The 22,532-nt window shown below is 43.7% G+C and overlaps 1 long non-coding RNA gene across 1 annotated transcript in view; it reads right to left on the reverse strand.

Annotated features, from left to right (window-relative positions):
* Positions 1-804: 804 nt before the first annotated feature.
* The window catches only part of LOC116967800, a 27,768-nt gene continuing 6,040 nt past the window's right edge, over positions 805-22,532 (reverse strand). Inside the window, exons 2-3 of the long non-coding RNA XR_004410325.1 lie at positions 6,619-6,624; positions 805-849 (exon numbers count right to left, since the gene is read on the reverse strand). This is a non-coding gene — a long non-coding RNA (uncharacterized LOC116967800). The remainder of the gene's footprint in view (positions 850-6,618; positions 6,625-22,532) is intronic.

The raw sequence follows: 22,532 nt of genomic DNA on the forward strand, positions 1-22,532 counted from the left end.
TAAACTTCAGTCCCTTAATTCTCAAGTCATGTCCCCTTGTTTGAATCTTCCCTACTCTCAGTGGGAAAAGCTTTTCCACGTCAACTTTGTCTATCCCTCTCATCATTTTAAAAACCTCTATCAAGTCCCCCCTTAACCTTCTGCACTCCAAAGAATAAAGCCCTAACTTGTTCAACCTTTCTCTGTAACTTAGTTGCTGAAATCCAGGCAACATTCTAGTAAATCTCCTCTGTACTCTCTCTATTTTGTTGACATCCTTCCTATAATTAGGCGACCAAAATTGTACACCATACTACAGAATTGGCCTCACCAATGCCTTGTACAATTTTAACATTACATCCCAACTTCTATACTCAATGCTCTGATTTATAAAGGCCAGCACACCAAAATCTTTCTTTACCACCCTATCTACATGAGATTCCACTTTCAGGGAACTGTGCACAGTTATTCCCAGATCCCTCTGTTCACCTACATTCTTCAATTCCCTACCATTTACCATGTACGTCCTATTTTGAATTGTCCTGCCAAGATGTAGCACCTCACACATATCAGCATTAAACTCCATCTGCCATCTTTCAGCCCACTCTTCCAACTGGCATAAATCTCTCTGTAGACTTTGAAACTCTACTTCATTACCCGCAACCCCACCTATCTTAGTATCATCTGCATACTTACTAATCCAATTTACCACGCCATCGTCCAGATCATTGATGTACATGACAAACAACAGTGGACCCAACACAGATCCCTGAAGCACCCCACTCGTCACTGGCCTCCAACCTGACAAACAACCATCCACCATTACTCTCTGGCATCTCCCATTCAGCCACTGTTGAATCCATCTTGCTACTCCACCATTAATACCCAACCATTGAACCTTCTTAACCGACCTTCCATGAGGAACCTTGTCAAAGGCCTCACTGAAGTCCATATACACAACATCCACTGCTTTACCCTCATCAATTTCCCGAGTAACATCTTCAAAAAATTCAAGAAGATTAGTTAAACATGACCTTCCAGGCACAAATCCATGTTGACTGTTCCTAATCAGACCCTGTTTATCCAGATGCTTATATATATTATCTCTAAGTATTCTTTCCATTAATTTGCCCACCAGTGACGTCAAACTAACAGGTCTATAATTGCTAGGTTTACTCTTAGACCCCTTTTTAAACAATGGAACAACATGCGCAGTACGCCAATCCTCCGGCACTATTCCCGTTTCTAATGACATTTGAAATATTTCTGCCATAGCCCCTGCTATTTCTACACTAACTTCCCTCAATGTCCTAGGGAATATCCTGTCCGGACCTGGAGACTTGTCCACTTTTATATTTCTCAAAAGTGTCAGTACTTCCTCTTCTTTGATCCTCATAGTTTCCATGGCCACTCTACTTGTTTCCCTTACCTCACACAATTCAATATCCTTCTCCTTAGTGAATACCGAAGAAAAGAAACTGTTCAATATCTCCCCCATCTCTTTTGGCTCTGCAGATAGTTGGCCACTCTGACTCTCTAATGGACCAATTTTATCCCTCGTTATCCTTTTGCTATTAATATAGCGGTAGAAACCCTTCGGATTTACTTTTACCTTATTGCCAAAGCAACCTCATATCTTCTTTTAGCTTTTCTAATTTTATTAATGATGCTTATTGTTCCGTTTCCAAGATGGCTGCCGGAAGGGAGAGTGAACGCTGGCGCGATTAGCTGCCGCTGCTCTCTCTTTGAATTGTGTCTTTGAATTGTGTCTTTGAATTGTGTATTGTTGATGTCTTTACTATTTATTTTATATTTATTTGTCGTTATTTTTTGTTTTGTTTCATTCCGCTTACATGTTTTGTATTGTGTTTACTAAATTTTATAAGGTGTCCTTGAGAGTCTTGAAAGGCGCCCATAAATAAAATGTATTATTATTGTTATTATTATTATTATTACCTCCAAGCGTTTCCTTTACCTCGAGTTTTCTTATCATATCTGGTTCATTGGGCAACGCTAAATCCAGAATTGCCTTTTCTCAGGTCGGCTCCATTACAAGCTGCTCTAAGAATCCATCTCGGAGGCATTCGACAAACTTTCTACCTTGGGGTCCTGAACCAACCTGATTTTCCCAGTCTACCTGCATATTAAAATCCCCCATCACCACAGTGGCATTACCTTTGCTACATGCCAGTTTGAACTCCTACTGCAACTTGCACCCTACATCCGGGCTACCATTTGGGGGTCTGTAAATAACACCAATTAGTGTAGTCTTGCCTTTACAATTCACACACTCAATTCACAGTGATTCTATCTCGTCAGTCCCTATGTCTTCCCTCGCAATGGACTGAATTCCCTTCCTCATCAGCAGAGCTACCCACCCCCCTCCTCTGCCCACGTGCCTATTCTTTCTATAGGATGTATAACCCTGAATATTAAGTTCCCAGGCCCGATCCTCCAGCAGCCACGTCTCAGTAATCCCCACAATGTCATATCTACCAATCTCTGACCGAGCCTCAAGCTCATCTACTTTACTTCTTGTACTTCGCGCATTCATATACAATACTTGTAATTCCTTACGCATCTCACCTTTCCCATCGTTCTCTATTACACTTGGCCTCTCTCTTACTCCTGTCCCTTTGTGAGCTTCCTTTCCCGTTAATTCTGGGGTCATTAACTATCCCTTTACATTATATCCCTTTAACTCCATCCCATTTGACCCCCCCCCCCCCTTATTCCGTTTAAACCACCTGTGTAGCATTGGCAAACATGCCTGCCATCATGCTGGTCCCCCACCTTTTCAGATGCAACCTTCCATTTTGTACAGTTCGCCCTTACTCCAAAACGGATCCCAGTGATCTAAGAATCTAAATCCCTGTCCGCCTGCACCAGTTCCTCAGCCACACATTCTGGTCCCGTATCTCCCTATCCGTGCTCTCGCCAGCACGAGGAACTGGAAGCAAACCGGAGATAACAACCCTGGAGGTCCTGCTTTGCAGCCTTTGTCCGAACTTTCCAAAGTCACGCTGCAGAACATGCCCTACCACTTCCGGCTGTTCACCTTCGCCCTTGAGGATTTTGTGTACTCTGTCCGTGGCATCCTGGACCCTGGCACCAGGAAGGCAGCACACCACCCTCGAATCCCCTCAACAGCCCGTTTAGCTTCGCAAGCCAGTCCGCCGCTCAGTGTGATAACGTCTTCTGCCCGACAGTTTCTAAGTGGGTGAACCTGTTCACAAGAGATAAACACACTAGGACTTTTGCATTCCAAGTCTCCCTCCCTTTCTGAACGTCACCCACCTTCTCTCTTCCAGTACCTTATGTGTAACAGTCTTACTGTAGAACTTTTCGCGGAACGACTCAGTTTCCCGGACAAACCTGAGGTCATCCACTTGCTTCTCCAGTTTCCCAAAACGGTCCTTCATGAGCTGTACCTGGATGCACTTCTCACATTTGTAGCCGCCAGAGGCACCAGCAGTATCCTTGACCTCTCACGTACTGCAATTATCACACAGAATCAGCTTGCTTGAAATCTACTTCTTTCGTCTCTCCCTTTTCAGCGTTTTGCGAAGCCTCCTCTCCTCAGCCTTCTCGCCAAAGATTCTCGAGCCAAATGTTCGCACTTCCCTCACAGGGCAATTCCCTCACTGCCGCTCTCTTAAAGCCGTCTTGCTTATATTGACTGCGAAATGGCCGAATTTACCAATTTACAAACCAGATTCCTCACTTTAAAAACGGTTTCCCTCTCTGACTCACTTCTATTTCTCCTCCCACTCGAGAAAGAGCAAAACAGTGTTTTCTCCTGCTTCTCTTTGTTGCTGTTGCTTCAAATTCCACGAGAGCACCGAGTAAAGTGTGCCTGTGCTTTGCCTCTCTTTTTCAACGCTTTCCCCCCTCTGACTCACTTCTAACTGAAAGATGGCAGATGAAGTTTAATGCTGATAAGTGTGAGGTGCTACATCTTGGCAGGACAAATCAAAATAGGACGTACATGGTAAATGGTAGGGAATTGAAGAATGCAGGTGAACAGAGGGATCTGGGAATAACTGTGCACAGTTCCCTGAAAGTGGAATCTCATGTAGATAGGGTGGTAAAGAAAGCTTTTTGTGTGCTGGCCTTTATAAATCAGAGCATTGAGTATAGAAGTTGGGATGTAATGTTAAATTTGTACAAGGCATTGGTGAGGCCAATTCTGGAGTATGGGGTACAATTTTGGTCGCCTAATTATAGGAAGGATGTCAACAAAATAGAGAGAGTACAGAGGAGATTTACTAGAATGTTGCCTGGGTTTCAGCAACTAAGTTACAGAGAAAGGTTGAACAAGTTAGGGCTTTATTCTTTGGAGCGCAGAAGGTTAAGGGGGGACTTGATAGAGGTCTTTAAAATGATGAGAGGGATAGACAGAGTTGACGTGGATAAGCTTTTCCCACTGAGAGTAGGGAAGATTCAAACAAGGGGACATGACTTGAGAATTAAGGGACATAAGTTTAGGGGTAACATGAGGGGGAACTTCTTTACTCAGAGAGTGGTGGCTGTGTGGAATGAGCTTCCAGGGAAGGTGGTGGAGGCAGGTTAGATTTTATCATTTAAAAATAAATTGGATAGTTATATGGACGGGAAAGGAATGGAGGGTTATGGTCTGAGCGCATGTATATGGGACTAGGGGAGAATACGTGTTCAGCACGGACTAGAAGGGTCGAGATGGCCTGTTTCCGTGCTGTAATTGTTGTCAAGTCAAACTGAAATGAAAGCACAGGTGCAGAGAAATGCTAAATTGAAATCACGAGACAGTGATTAAAGTGGGCGGATCCCCAGCCTGCCGAGTTCTGCCCGGGGGTCAAAAGGGCACACAGCACCAGAAGCCAGTGAAGAAGACACAAGAGATTTGCGAGCAGCAAAACTTGAACAGTAAATCAAAAGGACTGTCCAAAAAGACTGCCGCGAAAGCCAGAAAAGGCAAGCAGGACTGATTTTCTACAGACCCGATTGGCAGCCGGTAAGGACTGAACTCTAAATGGACTGAGCCGAAGACTGCAGCCCCAGAGACTCTGTGTAACCCTTTAATATCTGAGAAACTTGTCTGGCTAACGTGTTGTGCTATTGGTGGTGTTTGTTAACCAAGATGACAGGGTGATGATAATGTTTGTTGTCTATGTAAAGTGCATATGTTAAGGGCTAATGTGAGCTAATTTCTAATACTTATATGCTATGTGTGGTGTTAGTTTAAATAATTGCACTTTAAAAAATATGATAAAATGTGTTAAAAAACAGTAAAGATTCATATGATATTAAGCTAAAAAAATTGGTAACAGTAGTGGGCATTATTTGTATTTTTCATTTAATGAAATGTGAAAATTATTTAAAAAACAAAATGGCTGCTATGAGTTGGAATGTTAGATACATGTAATTTTCGGTTATTTATATTTGGTTACAGTAATGTGTATATTTTTTGCCTTTGTGTCTAAAGGTTTTTCACCTGATAAAGACCAAAGCTGATAAAGACCAAAACTGATAAAGACCAAAACTGCTAAAGACCAAAACTGGTAAAGACTAAAACTGCTAAAAACTGCTAAAGACTAATCTGCCAAAATAAAAGAAGGAGAAAATAAAAAAGGTGGAAAAGAAGTGTTTGGTCTGAGTGAATCCAGTTCATCATTTCGGGGTAGATAAATCAAATCCCTTTCAAGCGGGGAATCTGCAAAAACATTAGAAGACTTGACAGTGAAAAACCGGGCGGGGCCAGGAGATCTGGAAACCTGGAAAAGAGACAGTTAAGTCAAGATAAACATGGCTGATGAAGTTACTGGAAAGTCAGCTGAGCAGCTCAAGCTGAAGAGGACAACAGCAAAACGGGCATTATCTCGTCTTGTTAACAGCATCATTAGGAACCATGAATAAATGTCTGAAGAGGAGCTCAGGAACAATTTCAACAAACTCATGCAGGAGGCCGAAAAAGTCATGGAAGCCAATGACGATGTGGAGGCTGGACTCATTGCAGAGCTGGAGGCGGAGCTGGACGTAGATGAATAAACTGTGTTAACTGAACAGCAAAATGCCGACCTGGCAAAGACTGCAAAGGAGTGCGAGTCGAAACTAAAAGAGGTCAAAAGGCTCATCCAGGACACTCTATGGGCAAACTTTGGAAATGTTGAATTATCCACCTCACTACAGACAGCAGATGGTGCATGTAAACTTGCTGCTGCCACCGCACCATCAAATAGCAACCAAGAAGCATATGAATTCATGCTTAACCACCTGCAGAAACTGGTAGAGACTGCAAAGGAGACGTACAGTCGGTGGAAACGTTGGGTCCCTCTGGATGAGCAAGAGAGCTTCCAGAAACACCTAAGAACACTCGAGCTTCTCGTCCCCAAGCTGGTTTCCAGGAAGGCTGACTTCATACAGGCAAGAATAAAGAAGGACGCTGAAGGATTAGCACAAGCGGCGAATGCTTTCAATTATCCTTCACCAGCCATCAGACTGAGGCCCACGGCCCTTCCTAAGTTTACTGGAAACAAGCGTGACTTTTATAGATGGAGGAAGGATTGGGAAGCACTGCAAAAGCAAGGTGAACCCACTGGATCAAATGAGGTGAAGAAGGTTCAATTGCTGGACAGTATGGAGGACAAAATTACAAGAGACCTCCGCCTCACAAGTTATAACACTGCAGATGATATCGTTCGTGTCCTAGACAACCGGTTTGGAAATCAAACAGCTATCGCTATTGAGATAGTGGAGGAGCTTCAGAGAATCCCACCTGTCAGAGGACATCAGCCACGTAAAATAGTGGAATTAATTCAAGCTGTGGAAAAGGCGCTTAAGGACTTGAGCGATCTCGGAGACACAGGCGCTATTAAAAATCCACTGATGACAAAATCAATTGAAACCAAGCTCCCAGAAACCATCAAGAAGGAATGGCTGGTTTATGTAGCTAACAAGAGGAATGCTGTGGCACCAGAGAAACGGTTTGACAGTCTCTTGTCATTTCTCAAAGAGCAGGAGAGCATATACGAACAGCTCGAGCAACTGAGGGACGAGGAGCCGGGTAGAAAGGAAACTCGGACTGAACCAAGACATGCCAGAAACAAGTCTACCAAGTCAGGAAATTACCACACAAGTTGTGTAGTCTGTGGTGACGTAAAGCATAAAAGGAAGCTGTACTTCTGCAAGCAGTTTCGAGGGCTAAAGCTGACAGAGAAAAGAGCTGCAGTAAAGAAGTTGGGAGCATGCAAAAAGTGTCTTGAAGTTCATGATTATGGTTCATACTGAAAACCTGCATATCTGTGTAAAAATCAAATCTGCAAGGATGAACAGACTCCTGAGCATCATTTTTATCTGTGCCCCAATTATGAGATGAGGAAAAGCAGTGTGGATCATAGAAGGAGTAAATTTGGTCCAGAGGAAGATAAAGGCAAGAAGAAATATACAGTGCACCAAGAGGACTTTTTCAGCAAACTTCCACCAGAGTTGGCAAAACAATGCCGAGATGTGTTCTCCAACACTGCATCAAGAGCCTTCAACACTGCAAAGCATCAGCCAAACCTCCTAAAGGAAGGTGGACTGCAAGAGCATCCAGTAATTATGATGCTTCTATAGGTCGTAGCAAATGCTGGACAAAAGGTTGGGACATTAATTGACTTGGCTTCAGATACCAACTACATAACTCACAAGGCTGCGAGTAGACTGAACCTTAGGAGTGAAGACATTACGCTTATCGTCCATGGAGTTGGGGGGATGAAGGTCCACGTAGAGACGAGGCGCTACCTTCTAAAGATCCGAGTGAAGACTCCCAAGTGCACACTCAAGTCGCACCAGTTAGTTTGTTATGGATTGGACAGCATTGCAGATGTTCACAAACATGTGACAACACAGCAGCTGCAAAAGTTATTTCCAGACGTCCCACTTGTGAGACCAAAAGAGATACATTTGCTCATAAGCCATAGAGAAGGTCAGCTAGCGCCTCAGAGGATTAGAACTGTTGGAGATCTCATTCTGTGGGATGGACCACTGGGAAAGACTGTTGGAGGTTGTCATCCTGAGCTATTTGAGAAGCTTACCATGTCAGCCCACATGTCCAAAACACACTTCGCAAGATCAATGAGAGCAGCTGCTTTAAAGTATGAGGAGCTCACTGCCCCAGTCCCTGAGGAACTTTCACCAAACGGACAGGTCGCCGTCAAAGTCCAGAAGTCACGTACATCAACCGCCAATCGGGACTTCTTGGATTGGTGGAAGTGGGATAGCATTGGAGCAGCATGCGAGCCAAAGTGCGGGGGTTGCCGCTGTGGAAACTGCCAGCCAGGCGGAAAAGAAATGACTCTGGTTGGAGGAGAGCTCGAAGTAGTAAGGGAATGCCTCACCTACGTAACAGGAGACCGTCACAGTAAAGACCCACATTGGCATGCTAGCTATCCTTGGTTGGAAGACCCAGCTTCTCTACCAACTAATAAAAGGACAGTGGAAGCCACATTTCTCAGGACGGAGAGGCAGCTATCCAGAGAACCAGCATGGAAAAGTGCCTACACAGCTCAGGTGCACGACATGGTGGACCGAAAGGCTGCAATCAAATTGTCCGAAGACATGATTGCAAACTGGAAGGGACCAGTGTGGTGTGCGAGTCACCTTATTGTTCCAAACCCCCACTCTGTCACAACCCCAGTGAGACTAGTGTGGAACAGCAGCCAAAAGTGCAATGGTGTCAGCTTAAATGATTTGCTGATGAAAGGTCCAGACGTCCTCAACCAAATTCGCGCCGTCCTCCTCAGATTCAGAGGCGGAATCTATGCTGCTCTGGGAGACATAAAGAAGATGTATAACTCAGTCTGGTTGGAGGACCGTGAAGTACACTTACACAGATTCCTCTGGCGAGATTCCGAGGACGAGGAGCTGGGAGAGTATGCTATCACAAGAGTGAACATCGGAGACAAACCTGCGGGGTGCATTGCACAGTTGGCAATGCGTGAGACTGCTAATCTTCCTTCTTTTACCCACCTCAAGGATGAGCAGCAAGTACTCCAGAAAGACAGCTATGTTGACGACATCCTCACATCTCACAACAGCCTCGACCAGTTGAGAATCATCACAGCAAATGTGGAACGAATCCTAAAAGCTGGTGGGTTTGAGCTCAAGCCTTGGGTTCTGTCTGGCCAAAGTGGGAGGAAGGAGGACAATGATGCTTTAAAGAAAAGCAAAACAAAAAGCATGATCCTACCAAACCAAATGCATGATGATGATAACAAGGCACTTGGTCTGGGCTACATTGTTGAAGAGGACATGCTCCACGTTATGGTGGGAATCAATTTCTCCAAGAGAAAGAAAAAGATGCGGCTTGGTCAAAGCCTTCTACAAGAGCAAATCAAAACTCAGACGCCAAATCCCCTAACAAGAAGAGAGCTTCTCAGCCAGGTAGCAGGGCTATATGACCCCATCGGCATAGTGGCTCCTGTTAAGCAAAAGGGAGCGATTCTAGTACGCAGAGCTTTCCAAGAAGCAAAAGAGGGAAGCTGTTCGGTCAGAGACACATGGGACATGGCACTCTCAGATGGACTCAGGGAGGATGCAATTGAGCTCTTTGAAGAGTACGTACAACTTGGAAAAGTCAAGTTCGTCAGGGCACTGACTCCCTCTTGCTCCGCAACTGAACCCTTGGGAATCACCTTTTCTGACGGAAGAGATCACACCTACGGGGCAGTGTTGTACCTGAGATGGGATTCAGACCATGGCCCAATTGTCAGACTTGTGGAATCCAAGGCCAAGTTAACTCCTTTGGACTACAGAGGAGACGCTGTTAAAGCAGAGATGTGCGGAGCAGTGTTCGCCTCACGCTTAAAGAAGTATTTTGAGCTACACAGTCGAATTCAAGTGGAGAAGTGGTATCATCTTGTGGATAGCCAAACAATCCTTGGTGCAATACAGCGAGAAAGCTATGGATTTCAGACATTCTTCGCCAATCGGATTGGAGAGATTCAAACAAGCACCAACATTCAGGACTGGCGGTGGATTCCTGGCCCACAAAACATCGCTGATGTAATCACCAGAGGTGCCAGCCCTCAAGAACTTGATCAGTATTCGGAGTGGCAAAATGGACCGAAGTTCCTGGTATTGCCTGTGAGTGAGTGGCCAATAAAATCAGCTAAAGAACTGGCTGCCACTGTCAGAGAGAACATCAACAAGTTACAGAAGAAAGCTTTTGTTGCAGCACTATCAAGAGCCAAAGTAGAGAACCAAGAACCGGAACCAACAAACCCAAAGAGACCACCTGCAGGGTCAGCTATTCAGAACCTTGTTGATGTCAAGCGATTCAGCATTCTAACACGACAGATCAAGACAGTCGCATGGATTTGGAGAGCAGCGAAGAGGTTTCTTGGCAAGAACAAAGCCCTAAACAATCCAAAGTGGGAGGCCATCTCTTTGACAGGAGTCATTACAATAAGAGAACAAGAAAATGCTCTAAAATACATTTTTTGTGCTGCGCAATGGGGCACAACTTTCCCAAGCACCACAACAGTTCGACTGGTAGCCCATAAAGACCAAGTTCAAACCTAGACTTCAAAGTTTGACTTTAAAGCGTCGATCTCCCAAGTGGTTCCATTGGAAGTTCGAGTGGGAGGTGTCAAGTCAAACTGAAATGAAAGAACAGGTGCAGAGAAATGCTAAATTGAAATCACGAGACAGTGATTAAAGTGGGCGGATCCCCAGCCTGCCGAGTTCTGCCCGGGGGTCAATAGGGCACACAGCACCAGAAGCCAGTGAAGAAGGCACAAGAGACTTGCGAGCAGCAAAACTTGAACAGTAAATCAAAAGGACTGTCCAAAAAGACTGCCGCGATAGCCAGAAAAGGCAAGCAGGACTGATTTTCTACAGACCCGATTGGCAGCCGGTAAGGACTGAACTCTAAATGGACTGAGCCGAAGACTGCAGCCCCAGAGACTCTGTTTAACCCTTTAATATCTGAGAAACATGTCTGGCTAACGTGTTGTGATATTGGTGGTGTTTGTTAACCAAGATGACAGGGTGATGATAATGTTTGTTGTCTATGTAAAGTGCATATGTTAAGGGGTAATGTGAGCTAATTTCTAATACTTATATGCTATGTGTGGTGTTAGTTTAAATAATTGCACTTTAAAAAATATGATAAAATGTGTTAAAAAACAGTAAAGATTCATATGATATTAAGCTAAAAAATTGGTAACAGTAGTGGGCATTATTTGTATTTTTCATTTAATGAAATGTGAAAATTATTTTAAAAATAAAATGGCTGCTATGAGTTGGAATGTTAGATACATGTAATTTTCTGTTATTTATATTTGGTTACAGTAATGTGTATATTTTTTGCCTTTGTGTCTAAAGGTTTTTCACATGATAAAGACCAACGCTGATAAAGACCAAAACTGATAAAGACCAAAACTGATAAAGACCAAAATTGGTAAAGACTAAAACTGCTAAAAACTGATAAAGACTAATCTGCCAAAATAAAAGAAGTCGAAAATAAAAAAGGTGGAAAAGAATTGTTTGGTCTGAGTGAATCCAGTTCATCATTTCGGGGTAGATAAATCAAATCCCTTTCAAGCGGGGAATCTGCAAAAACATTAGAAGACTTGACAATTGTTATTATATGGTTATATAACTCTCCTCCCACTCGGGCTAGAGCCAATTAATGCTTTCTCCTGCTTCTCTGTGTTGGTGTTGCTTCACAATCCACGGGAGCACTGATTAAGTACTACTTTCCATAGTAACCTCTTCAATAAATTCAAGATTAGTCAAACATGAACTTCCAGGCACAAATCCATGTTGACTGTTTTTAATCAGACCCTGTTTATCCAGATGCTTATATATTTTGCCTCTAAGTATCCTTTCCATGAATTTGACCACCACTGATGTCCAACTAACAGCTCTATAATTCCTAGGTTTACTCTTAGAACCCTTTTTAAACAATGGAACCACATGCGCAGTACAATATATGTGACAGGATGGAAGTGTTACTTAAGGATGATAGGCCCACAGATAAGTTGGAAATGCGGAAAAAGAAGAGAGAAATGAGATAGATGTACTTAAGCTGCTTATAGGGGAAAGTGTGCGCGGCAGTGAGGAGACAACAGAAACAGGAAATGACAGAAGAGGTGTGAGGGTAAAACGATATGAGGGGTCAGTAGAGAATTTAAAAGGAAGGTGAAAGAATCGCAAAGGAGGCTAGAATATCTGAGAAGCAAGAAATTGAGTTTAGAATGGGAAGGAAGGCACGCGAAAAATAATTGGAATGGCAAGGCAGCGGTAGAGGAAGAGGAACAGGAACAGAGGGTTAAAATGATGCCACTGCTTTTAAAAAGAACAGGATATACACAGTATATTCCTTGGGGGACCCAGGACCTGGAAGTGCTAAAAAATACATTGCCCAATATTCCTGATGGGGCAGGAAACTGAATTGGGACTTTTGAGGAGGAGAACGCGGGACGATTATTGGCTATCGGAAATGTGAAGGTGAAAGTGATGGGAACCACTAAACTGAGAGAATTCCTGAAGATGGCTGGTATGAAAATGCGGTGAATTATGAAATGATCAATGGTACGGCGTTTGACACAATCAGGCAGAAGGTATGGCAGGCCCTCAGACACTGTTACCGAATTAAGGTGACTCCAATGCATTAAGGGGGCATCCACTGGGGGAGGCAAATAATCCAGCAGCTTTTCAGGAGATCCAACTGAAAAGGTGGAGACACGAATCTGAACAAGAAATAGTAGGCAACCAGTTAAGGAACGCTATGTCCCGGACCGCTGGTGTGGATGTTATGCCTCCTCAAGCCAAATCTAGACATGAGGAGGTGGTGGGATTGACATATACGTCCCACTCCTAGGCCAGGTATCATTTGGTCCACGCGATGGAGAAATTTCGCAAATAAAGTGAAAGGCTTGCAGATCGACAGGGCGAGGTGATAGGAACATTAAGAAGAGGTACTAAACATACCAAGCGTAGGATGTCGCTGGGATTTAAATAATTGCCCCATGTTTTCAATCAGATATTAGAGGCTGATTTGGAATGCATACTGTTAGAAAGCACGTTAATACAAAAAGTGGATGATTTGTTGGTTTGCTCCACAAGTGAGTAGCAATGTGAGCGAGACGCTTTAATTCTCTTGAAGAAGCTGGCATAGGAAGTCGAAAAGTATCCAGGAAGAAGGCGCAGTTTTGTGAGCAGCAAGTAGAGTATTTAGGACAAGTAATATCCAACGGAGTAAAAGGTGGAGCGCCGGATCTAATTGAGGCAATAATTAAAGCACCCAAACCTCAGACAATAGGACAGATGGTGACGTTCTTGGGAGTGGCAGGATACATTTCAGTCTAGATTGTAAAGTATGTTGAAAGTGTGATGCCATTAAGTAAAATAATAAAGGAGGCAAGACACACAAGCCAGATAAATATTTTAGTCAGATCCATTGAATGATGAAAATGAAGGTCTTGTTTGTGCATGTTTATTGTTATTTGGATCATAACAGCAATCATGCAGTGTTTGCAGTCGTGCAACAGGACCAATCAGAGTGTAAGGTATTAAATTGGGATCATGCTCGCAACCTTGCTCAAATCAGTTGGCAGAAATTAAGGCCTTAATAGCAGCATGTGACATGAGGGAAGGTGAGAAAGTTGATGGTGATACAGACTCACCATATGCACGCCGGGTCTGTTTTGTAATTTGTTTGGGACAGTATGAAAACGGAGAGGCTTTAAGAAAATATTGTCGGTGACGCCATGACAGTGAAGACAGTGTAAACGACATACTCCCCGGGAGGCCCTCTTCAAACCAGCCATAAGAAAGAAAAATACTGTGATTTACGAGGATAAAGGAGTGTCAACGGCTGTCTGAACATGATGGGTCTACATAAAGCGTCCGAGCGCGGAGGAAAGGGAAAGAATGAAGGTCAGAAGCTGACAGACTCCCAAGATGACTCCGAGGCTGTAAGGAAACCCAGTTAATTCTCTCTGAGTTGAGAGAACTGACAAAAGAACATAGAAGATAGCCTCAGAAGATACAAAACAGAGATTAACGAGAGTGGAGGGTAAAATTAAGGATTTAACAGCTCGAATGGAAAGGCTGGAAGGAAAATTAAAGGAAATGGAGGTCAGAGTAAATTCAACAGAAGATAAGGATATGAGACACGAGAGAGTGATTAACTCCCTGTTACAGAGAGAAGCTAAGTTAGCAGAGAAATGCCTGGACCTGGAAAATCGAGCGAGGCGTAAAAATGTGCGTATATATGGAGTCAAAGAGGGAAAGGAAAAAAAGGACATGCTCCAGTTTGTAAATGAACTGTTGAGGAATTCCCTAGAACTTCCGGAAGATTTAATTATTAATATAGAGAGAGCACATAGGTCCCTCGCAGCTAGACCGAGTGCAGAGCAAGCCCCACCAAGATCTATAACAGTCAGATGTTTAGTTTATTATACGAAAGATCTCGTGTTGCAACAGGCTTGGAAGCAGCAAAAGATAATATTTGATGGGGACAGAGTATATTTTGATCAAGACTACTCGCTAGAAGTCCAGAGAAAGCGCAAGTAGGTACGACAGGTGTTAAGCAACTACGAGAGAAAAATATTAAAGCCAAGTCTCCATTCCCGGCACAGCTCAATATCTTCCTAGATACTGGAGTTAAATCCTTCAGGACACTAACTGAGGCAGTGCCTACAGTGGAAAAGTTGGGGATTTACATCAGATCGGAGTCCAGAGATGTGTTGTATAGAGAATTGCTGCGAGCCCACTGGTCAGGGGGAATTAATAAAGCAAGTGGTCAGAGAGGATTGGCAAATCTGTCAAGGAAGATATTTGTACCATGCTGAGTATCATAGCAGATGGACGATAGATAGGTTTGAAATAACCACAGAAACGTGGATCATATGTGCAAATGGTAAAATGTCTGAAAGAGATATTTGAGTTAATGAAGTGGACAATTAACATCTATACGATCAGATAAGAGTATAAGATGAGACAAATAATATGTAAATAGTTTATACATATACCATCTGGTTTTGTTTTGTTGTCTTGATGGAGGGTAATTATGCCATGTCTTACAGCATAGATACGGCTGGTTTTGTAATGTATTATATTTTCCAATTGATTTAAATGTACTATTAAAGAGAGGGTCTGAGGGGGGCTCTCTCAGGTGAGGGGGGAGATACCTGCCATTTATTTTTGTTTATAATTGTAATTCAAAAGTCCCAAAGTGGGATTCAGAGCAACCTTACTGTAGTTGCAACCACACATAAGTGGGTTACCCAGGAGAGACCCAGTCATATATCTTCGCCTTTTACAACGAACTGGTACACCAGTTAGTTTAGGGTGTCCAGATGGGGTTGTTAGGTAGGAAGCCCCTCTTTTCGTTATATATTTTATGTCCTATGTGCAAAGTTGTATTGTATATTGATTTAATGATTTGTTTATTGTTTATTGATATGTTAGTTTGACAAATGTTTATTATTGTGACATCGCACCTTGGCGAATTGTATTTTGAGTACAGCGGATATTCACAGGCTAACCAGGGCAAGAAAAAAACAAGGTATAGAAAGCAACTAGTAGATTACACAACGAGGGATAATGACTACCTTAAAGATAGTAAGCTATAACGTCCATGAAACTAAACATAAAAAGCTTAGAAGCGATTGGGTTGGTGAGGTATTTCGTATCTCCTATGGGAAAAGGAGAGGAGTGGCTATCCTTTTCAATAGAAATGTAGTTTTCTCCGTGGAAAAGGTACTCCAAGATACATTGGGAAGATATGTAATGGTAATTGGTACAATAAGTGGGATGGTAGTATCGATTATAAATATTTATGCACCAACGGAAGATGATTACTCTTTCTTCAGAGACATTGCAAATATAATTGCAGAATATGCCAAAGGTATGATAATATTAGGTTGTGATTTCAATGCGGTCCTTGATGGGAGGTTGGATAGATTACCAGATGAGTACAACCAAACCAAAAAAAACAAAATATTAAATAATATGCTGGGGGAGTTGGGATTAGTAGACTCCTGGAGATATAAAAATCCAAGGATTATAGTTTATATTCGAACGTGCACGGGAGTTACTCACGTATAGACATGTTTTGTATTCTCAAACAATATACATATAAAGTGGTAGATTGTAAAATTGGTTCATTAACAATCAGTGACCATGCGCCCATAATCCTTACTTTGCAGTTAGGAACCGAAAAGAGTTTTAAATATTGGAGAGCTAACATTTCTTTATTGACAGATAACGTTGTGATACAGGAAATTAGGAACTGTATTAAAGAGTATTTTGACCACAATGACAATAGTGAAATAACATTATCCACTCTCCGGGACGGTGCAAAAGCAGTAATAAGGGGCAAAATGATTGAAATATCGAGTAGAGTAAGGAAGAATAGGTTGAAGAAACAATCTGACTTGGAAAATAAAATAAAGTTATTAGAAGTAGAACACAAAAATAACAATAGAAACAAGAATATGTTAAAGGAACTAAAAGAAAAAAGACATGAGTTAAAAGAGCTTCTAACATATAAAGCGGAAGGAGCCATTCGATTCTTAAATCAAAAATACTATGAGAAGGGAAATAGGGCGAGTCGCCTTCTGGCATTTCAGTTGCGTAAGGAACAAGTTAATTGAGTAGTTTCCAAAGTTGTACATCCGATCTCTAGAAATTTAGTTTCACAACCACGAGAAATCACAGAAGCATTTGCATCCTTTTACGAACAGTTATACGACTCCCCTGAAATCATAGATAACGAGGAAAAGATCAAGACTTTCTTTTCTGGATTAAAAATGCCCGGCCTTTCTCAAGAAGAAGCGAGAAATATGATAACACAAATAGAAGAGCAGGAAATAAAAGAAGTAATAAAAAAAATAAAGAACAACAAATCCCCGGGGACGGATGGATTTCCAGGAGTGTTTTATAAACGTTTTGAGAACGAGCTTTCTCCGATTCTGGCTAGAGTCTATAATTATGCCTTGGCTGAAGGTAACCCACCGAGATCATGGGCCGAGGCTATAATTTCTGCTATTTATAAGGAAGGGAATGATCCAACGGGATGTGAGGGCTACAGACCGATAAGTCTCTTATGCAATGACTTAACGATACTCATACTTTATATTAACCAAGATAATACAAAAAATTATAAAACAATTGATACATGCTGATCAAACAGGGTTCATACAGGGCAGACAGGGAGCCAATAATATTAGGAGTACCCTGAATATCATGACATGTGCAAAAAGGAAGCATCAGACTTCAGGTTTAGGTGCTCAAAAGGCTTTCGACAGAGTAGATTGGGTCTATCTTGAATACGCACTAGATAAAATGGGGTTCCACACAAAATGTATTAATTGGGTGAACATATTATATTTAAATCCAAAGTCAAGAATGGATGTTGCTCTGAGTTGTTTTAATCAAAGAGGGGAGTTAGACAGGGAGACAGTCTGAGTCCCCTGCTTTTTGACTTATGTTTAGATCCGCTCGCAGAAACTATTAGGCAAGATGACTATATTGAGGGCATTAAAGATGATCGGGGAGGGGACCAAAAAAATTCACTATTTGCAGATGATGTTATGATCTATGTGAGTAACCCTATTTCCTCAGTGCCTCGCGTAATGCAAGTCTTACAGGAATAACGAGAAATATCGGGATATAAAATAAATGACACAAAATTAGAAGCAATGATGCTGTCAGGTCTGTGGCCCTCGCAGTTAAATGATCAGGTCAGGTTCCATTGGACCCGGGAGGGTTTTTGATATCTAGGTATTGTCATCACTTCCTCTATCACTGCATGGTATGAAGCTAACTATGGTAAATTATTCAAGAAGATAAAGGAAGACATACACAGATGGAATATTCTCCCTATATCTCTAATTGGTAGAGTGGAAGTTGTTCGAATGAACATTTTGCCCCGACTGCTTTTCTTATTTAAATCTTTACCAGTAGGGGTCCCTGACGCGGCATTTAAGGCGTTAGATAAAGAGTTAACACGATTTGTGTGGCAAAATAAGAGACCCAGAGTCAGACTTAAGACACTGTTGTTATCAAAACAAAAAGGGGGCCTAAACATGCCCAACTTTAAATATTATTATTGGGCAGCGCAGCTGAGAACCGTGATAGCATGGTTAACGAACGACGAGGAAACGGGATGGGTGAAAATAGAACAATATGCATGTCCTAGTATTGCCCTGGCTGGGCTCCCATTTCTAACTCAAGTAAATTGGAAGAAATTAAAAGTAGATAACGGTTGGATTAAATTCACGATGAAAACGTGGCTAGCTATCAGAAAGCAATTACATCTTTTTAATTCTATATCTAGAGCAATGAAGATAGCAGCTAATCCCAATTTTATACCCAGCAACATTGATAAGGGATTTAGAAATTGGGCAGACAAAGGGCTTATTACTGTGGACCAGCTTTTTTTGCGGGGGAGTCTTGAAATCTTATAAGCACCTACAGAATGAATTTGGACTGTCAGGGTCGGATTTCTTTAGGTTCCTCCAGATACGGCACTACTTACAGACACATATAGATTGGGAGCAGATATGTAGACTACCTTCAAATTTGGAAAAACATTTCTTGATGACTATAGAGGGAGAGTTACAAAATAATTTGATATCTCATTTATATCAAGGACTTCAAGACTATACAAAAGGAAATACTATACAAACAAAACAGAAATGGGAATTGGAAATTAACATTATTATTACAGATGAAATATGGGAAAGGACATGTCTCTTTGGCCATAAGTTAACAAGCAGCCCCTCTTGGAGGGAGTGCGATTGAAAAATTAAAATTAAAGTATTTGGGACCTCCCTAGTGCTGGCAAGATACAGTAGCACCTCAAATTTATGCTGGGGACAATGTGGGAAGTTTGGTGATCACACACATATTTTTGGGGATTGTCCCAAATTGTACCACTACTGGAGAGATATCCAGGTAGAGATTAAATTAATTCTGGGAGTGGATCTACCTTTGGAACCGGCTTGTTTCATATTAGGAGAAACTGCAGCAGAGACAGATATTCAAAATCAGAAATATTTGCTTGGGGTGATGCTGTTGATTGCTAAAAAGATGATAACAGTGCTATGGAGAATGGAAATGCCACCGAATGTTCAACAGTGGAGGGAAAGATTGAAAAATGTATACTTGATGGAAAGTATAACGGCTAAACTCCAGTTGAGGACTGATGCCTTTAATATCATATCGAAACCTGTACTATTACAAATGCCAAGATTGATTAAGGATATGAATGGATGAGCTTGCTCTGGTGCCTGTGAATAACATGCTTTTATGATAGAATGTTAAGAGGATTTGATGCGATGCTAATAGAGGTCAGGTGATTTGTATTTTGTCATTTTGAGACTGTCTTTTGTGTGTTTCTTGGTTTTGGCTGCATGTGTATTTTGTTATGTCAATAAATGTTGAGTTCAAGAAAAAAAAGAAAAGCAACGTAGATCGCATGCAAAGTTATCAGTAAAGTATATACCTGATAAAGGCAAAAATGAAGCTTAGGACACTAGCTGTCCTTAAATGCCAGGCACACCAGAAGGAAAACGACATGACCATGAAGGGAAATCGCTGCAGACGAAGTAGCCAAAACAGCATCTGGATGCCGAACCGCTGTTATTGCACGGTACACAAAATTGCTGGAGAAACTCAGCGGGTGCAGCAGCATCTATGGAGCGAAAGAAATATTCGACGTTTCGGGCCTAAACCCTTCTTCAGACTGATGGGGGCGGGGGGGAGAAGGAAGGACACCGGGAGGAGGAGGAGCCCGAGGGCGGGCGGATGGGAGGGTGGGAGGAGACAGGTAGAGGGTTAAGGAGGGGGAGGAGACAGCAAGGACTAGCAAAATTGGGAGAATTCAATGTTCATGCCATCCGGACGCAAGGTCCCCAGGCGGAATATGAGGTGCTGTTCCTCCAATTTCCAGTGTTGCTCACTCTGGCAATGGAGGAGACCCAGGACAGAGAGGTCGGATTGGGAATGGGAGGGGGAGTTGAAGTGCTAAGCCACTGGGAGGTCAGGTAGGTTATTGCGGACTGAGCGGATGTGTTCGGCGAAACGATCGCCCAACCTCCGCTTAGTCTCCCCGATGTAAATCAGCTGACATCTAGAGCAGCGGATGCAGTAGATGATGTTGGAGGAGATACAGGTGAACCTTTGTCGCACCTGGAACGACTGCTTGGGTCCTTGAATGGAGTCGAGGGGGGAGGTGAAGGGACAGATGTTGCATTTCTTGCGGTTGCAACGGAAAGTGCCCGGGGATGGGGTGGTACGGGAGGGAAGGGAAGAATTGACAAGGGCGTTGCGCAGGGAGCGGTCTTTGCGGAAGGCAGACATGGGGGGGAGATGGGAAGTTGTGGCGAGTGGTGGGGTCACGTTGGAGGTGGCGGAAATGGCGGAGGATTATGTGTTGTATTTGCCGGCTGGTGGGGTGAAAGGTGAGGACCAGAGGGACTCTGCCCTTGTTGCGAGTGCGGGGATGGGGAGATAGAGCAGTGTTACGGAGTATGGATGAGGCCCTGGTGTGAGCTTCATCTATGGTGGCGGAGGGGAATCCCCGTTCCCTGAAGAACGAGGACATTTCCGATGCCCTGATATGGAATGTCTCATCCTGGGAACAGATGCGGCGTAAGCAGAGGAATTGGAAGTAGGGGATGGAGTCTTTACAGGGGGAAGGGTGGGAAGACGTGTAGTCCAGATAGCCATGTGAGTCAGTAGGTTTGTAATGTATGTCGGTCAGGAGTCTGTCCCCTGCGATGGAGATGGTGAGGTCAAGGAATAGTAGGGAAGTGTCGGAAATGGTCCAGGTGTATTGGAGCGCCGGATGGAAGTTGGTGGTGAAGTGGATGAAGTCAATCAGTTGTGTGTAGGTGCAGGAGGTGGCCCCAAAGCAGTCGTCAATGTAACGGAGATAGAGGTCGGTGATGGGGCCCTGGTACGTATTGAACAAGGATTGTTCAACGTACCCGACAAAGAGGCAGGCGTAGCTAGGGCCCATGCGTGTGCCCATAGCTACGCCTTGTGTTTGGAGGAAATAGGAGGAGTCAAACGTAAAGTTGTTGAGGGTGAGGACCAACTCCGCTAGGCGGAGGAGAGTGTCAGTGGCTGGGTATAGGTTGCTCCTCTGGTCGAGGAAGAACCGGAGGGCTTTGAGGCCATCCTGGTGGGGGATGGAGGTGTAGAGTGACTGGACATCCATGGTGAAGATGAGGGGGTGACGGCCTAGAGAGTGGAATGCGTGGAGACGGCGGAGAGTGTCTGAGGTGTCTAGAACATAGGTGGGAAGGGATTTGACCAAGGGGGATAGGATGGAGTCAAGGTATGTGGAGATGTGTTCGGTGGGGCACGAATAAGCAGAGACAATGGGTCTGCCGGGAGAGCCGGGTTTGTGGATTTTGGAGAGAAGGTAAAAACGGGCCGTGCGGGGCTGGGGAACGATGAGGTTGGAAGCTTGGTCGGGCAGGGCGTGGGAATTGATGAAGTCGGTGATGGTGCTAGATATGGTGGCCTGGTGCTCGTCGGTGGGGTCATGGTCCAAGGGTAAGTAGGAGGAGGCGTCCGAGAGTTGGCGCGTGGCCTCAGCTTTGTAGAGATCGACGCGCCAGATTACCACGGCATCTCCCTTGTCACCAGGCCACCATATCTAGCACCATCACCGACCACCAGTCCACCATATCTAGCACCATCACCAACTTCATCAATTTCCACGCCCTGCCCGACCAAGCTTCCAACCTGTTCAAAAGGGAACTGCAGATGCTGGAATATCGAAGGTACACAAAATTGCTGGAGGAACTCAGCGGGTGCAGCAGCATCTATGGAGCGAAGGAAATGGGCGACGTTTCGGGCCGAAACCCTTCAGAAGGGTTTCGGCCCGAAACGTCGCCCATTTCCTTCGCTCCATAGATGCTGCTGCACCCGCTGAGTTCCTCCAGCAATTTTGTGTACCTTCAAGCTTCCAACCTCATCGTTCCCCAGCCCCGCACGCCCCGTTTTTACCTTCTCCCCAAAATCCATAAACCCGGCTCTCCCGGCAGACCCATTGTCTCTGCTTGTTCGTGCCCCACCGAACTCATCTCCACATACCTTGACTCCATCCTATCCCCCTTGGTCAAATCCCTTCCCACCTATGTTCTAGACACCTCAGACCCTCTCCGCCGTCTCCACGCATTCCACTCTCTAGGTCCTCACCCCCTCATCTTCACCATCGATTCCCAGTCATTCTACACCTCCATCCCCCACCAGGATGGACTAAAAGCCCTCCGGTTCTTCCTCGACCAGAGTCCCGCCATCCCGGGAATTAACCTCGTGAACCCACGCTGCATTCCCTCAACAGCATGAATGTCTTTCCTCAAATTTGGAGACGAAAACTGCACATAATACTCTAGGTGTGGTCGCACTAGCGCCCCGTACACCCGCAGATGCACCTCTTTGCTCATATACTCAACTCCTCTTGTTATGAAGGCCACCTTGCCAGTTGATTTCTTCATTGCCTGTTGACCCTACATGCTTACTTTCAGTGACTGATGTACATGGACACCCAGATCTCGTTG

This window comes from Amblyraja radiata, chromosome 41, assembly GCF_010909765.2.
Source record: "Amblyraja radiata isolate CabotCenter1 chromosome 41, sAmbRad1.1.pri, whole genome shotgun sequence".
NCBI classification, from domain to species: domain Eukaryota; kingdom Metazoa; phylum Chordata; class Chondrichthyes; order Rajiformes; family Rajidae; genus Amblyraja; species Amblyraja radiata.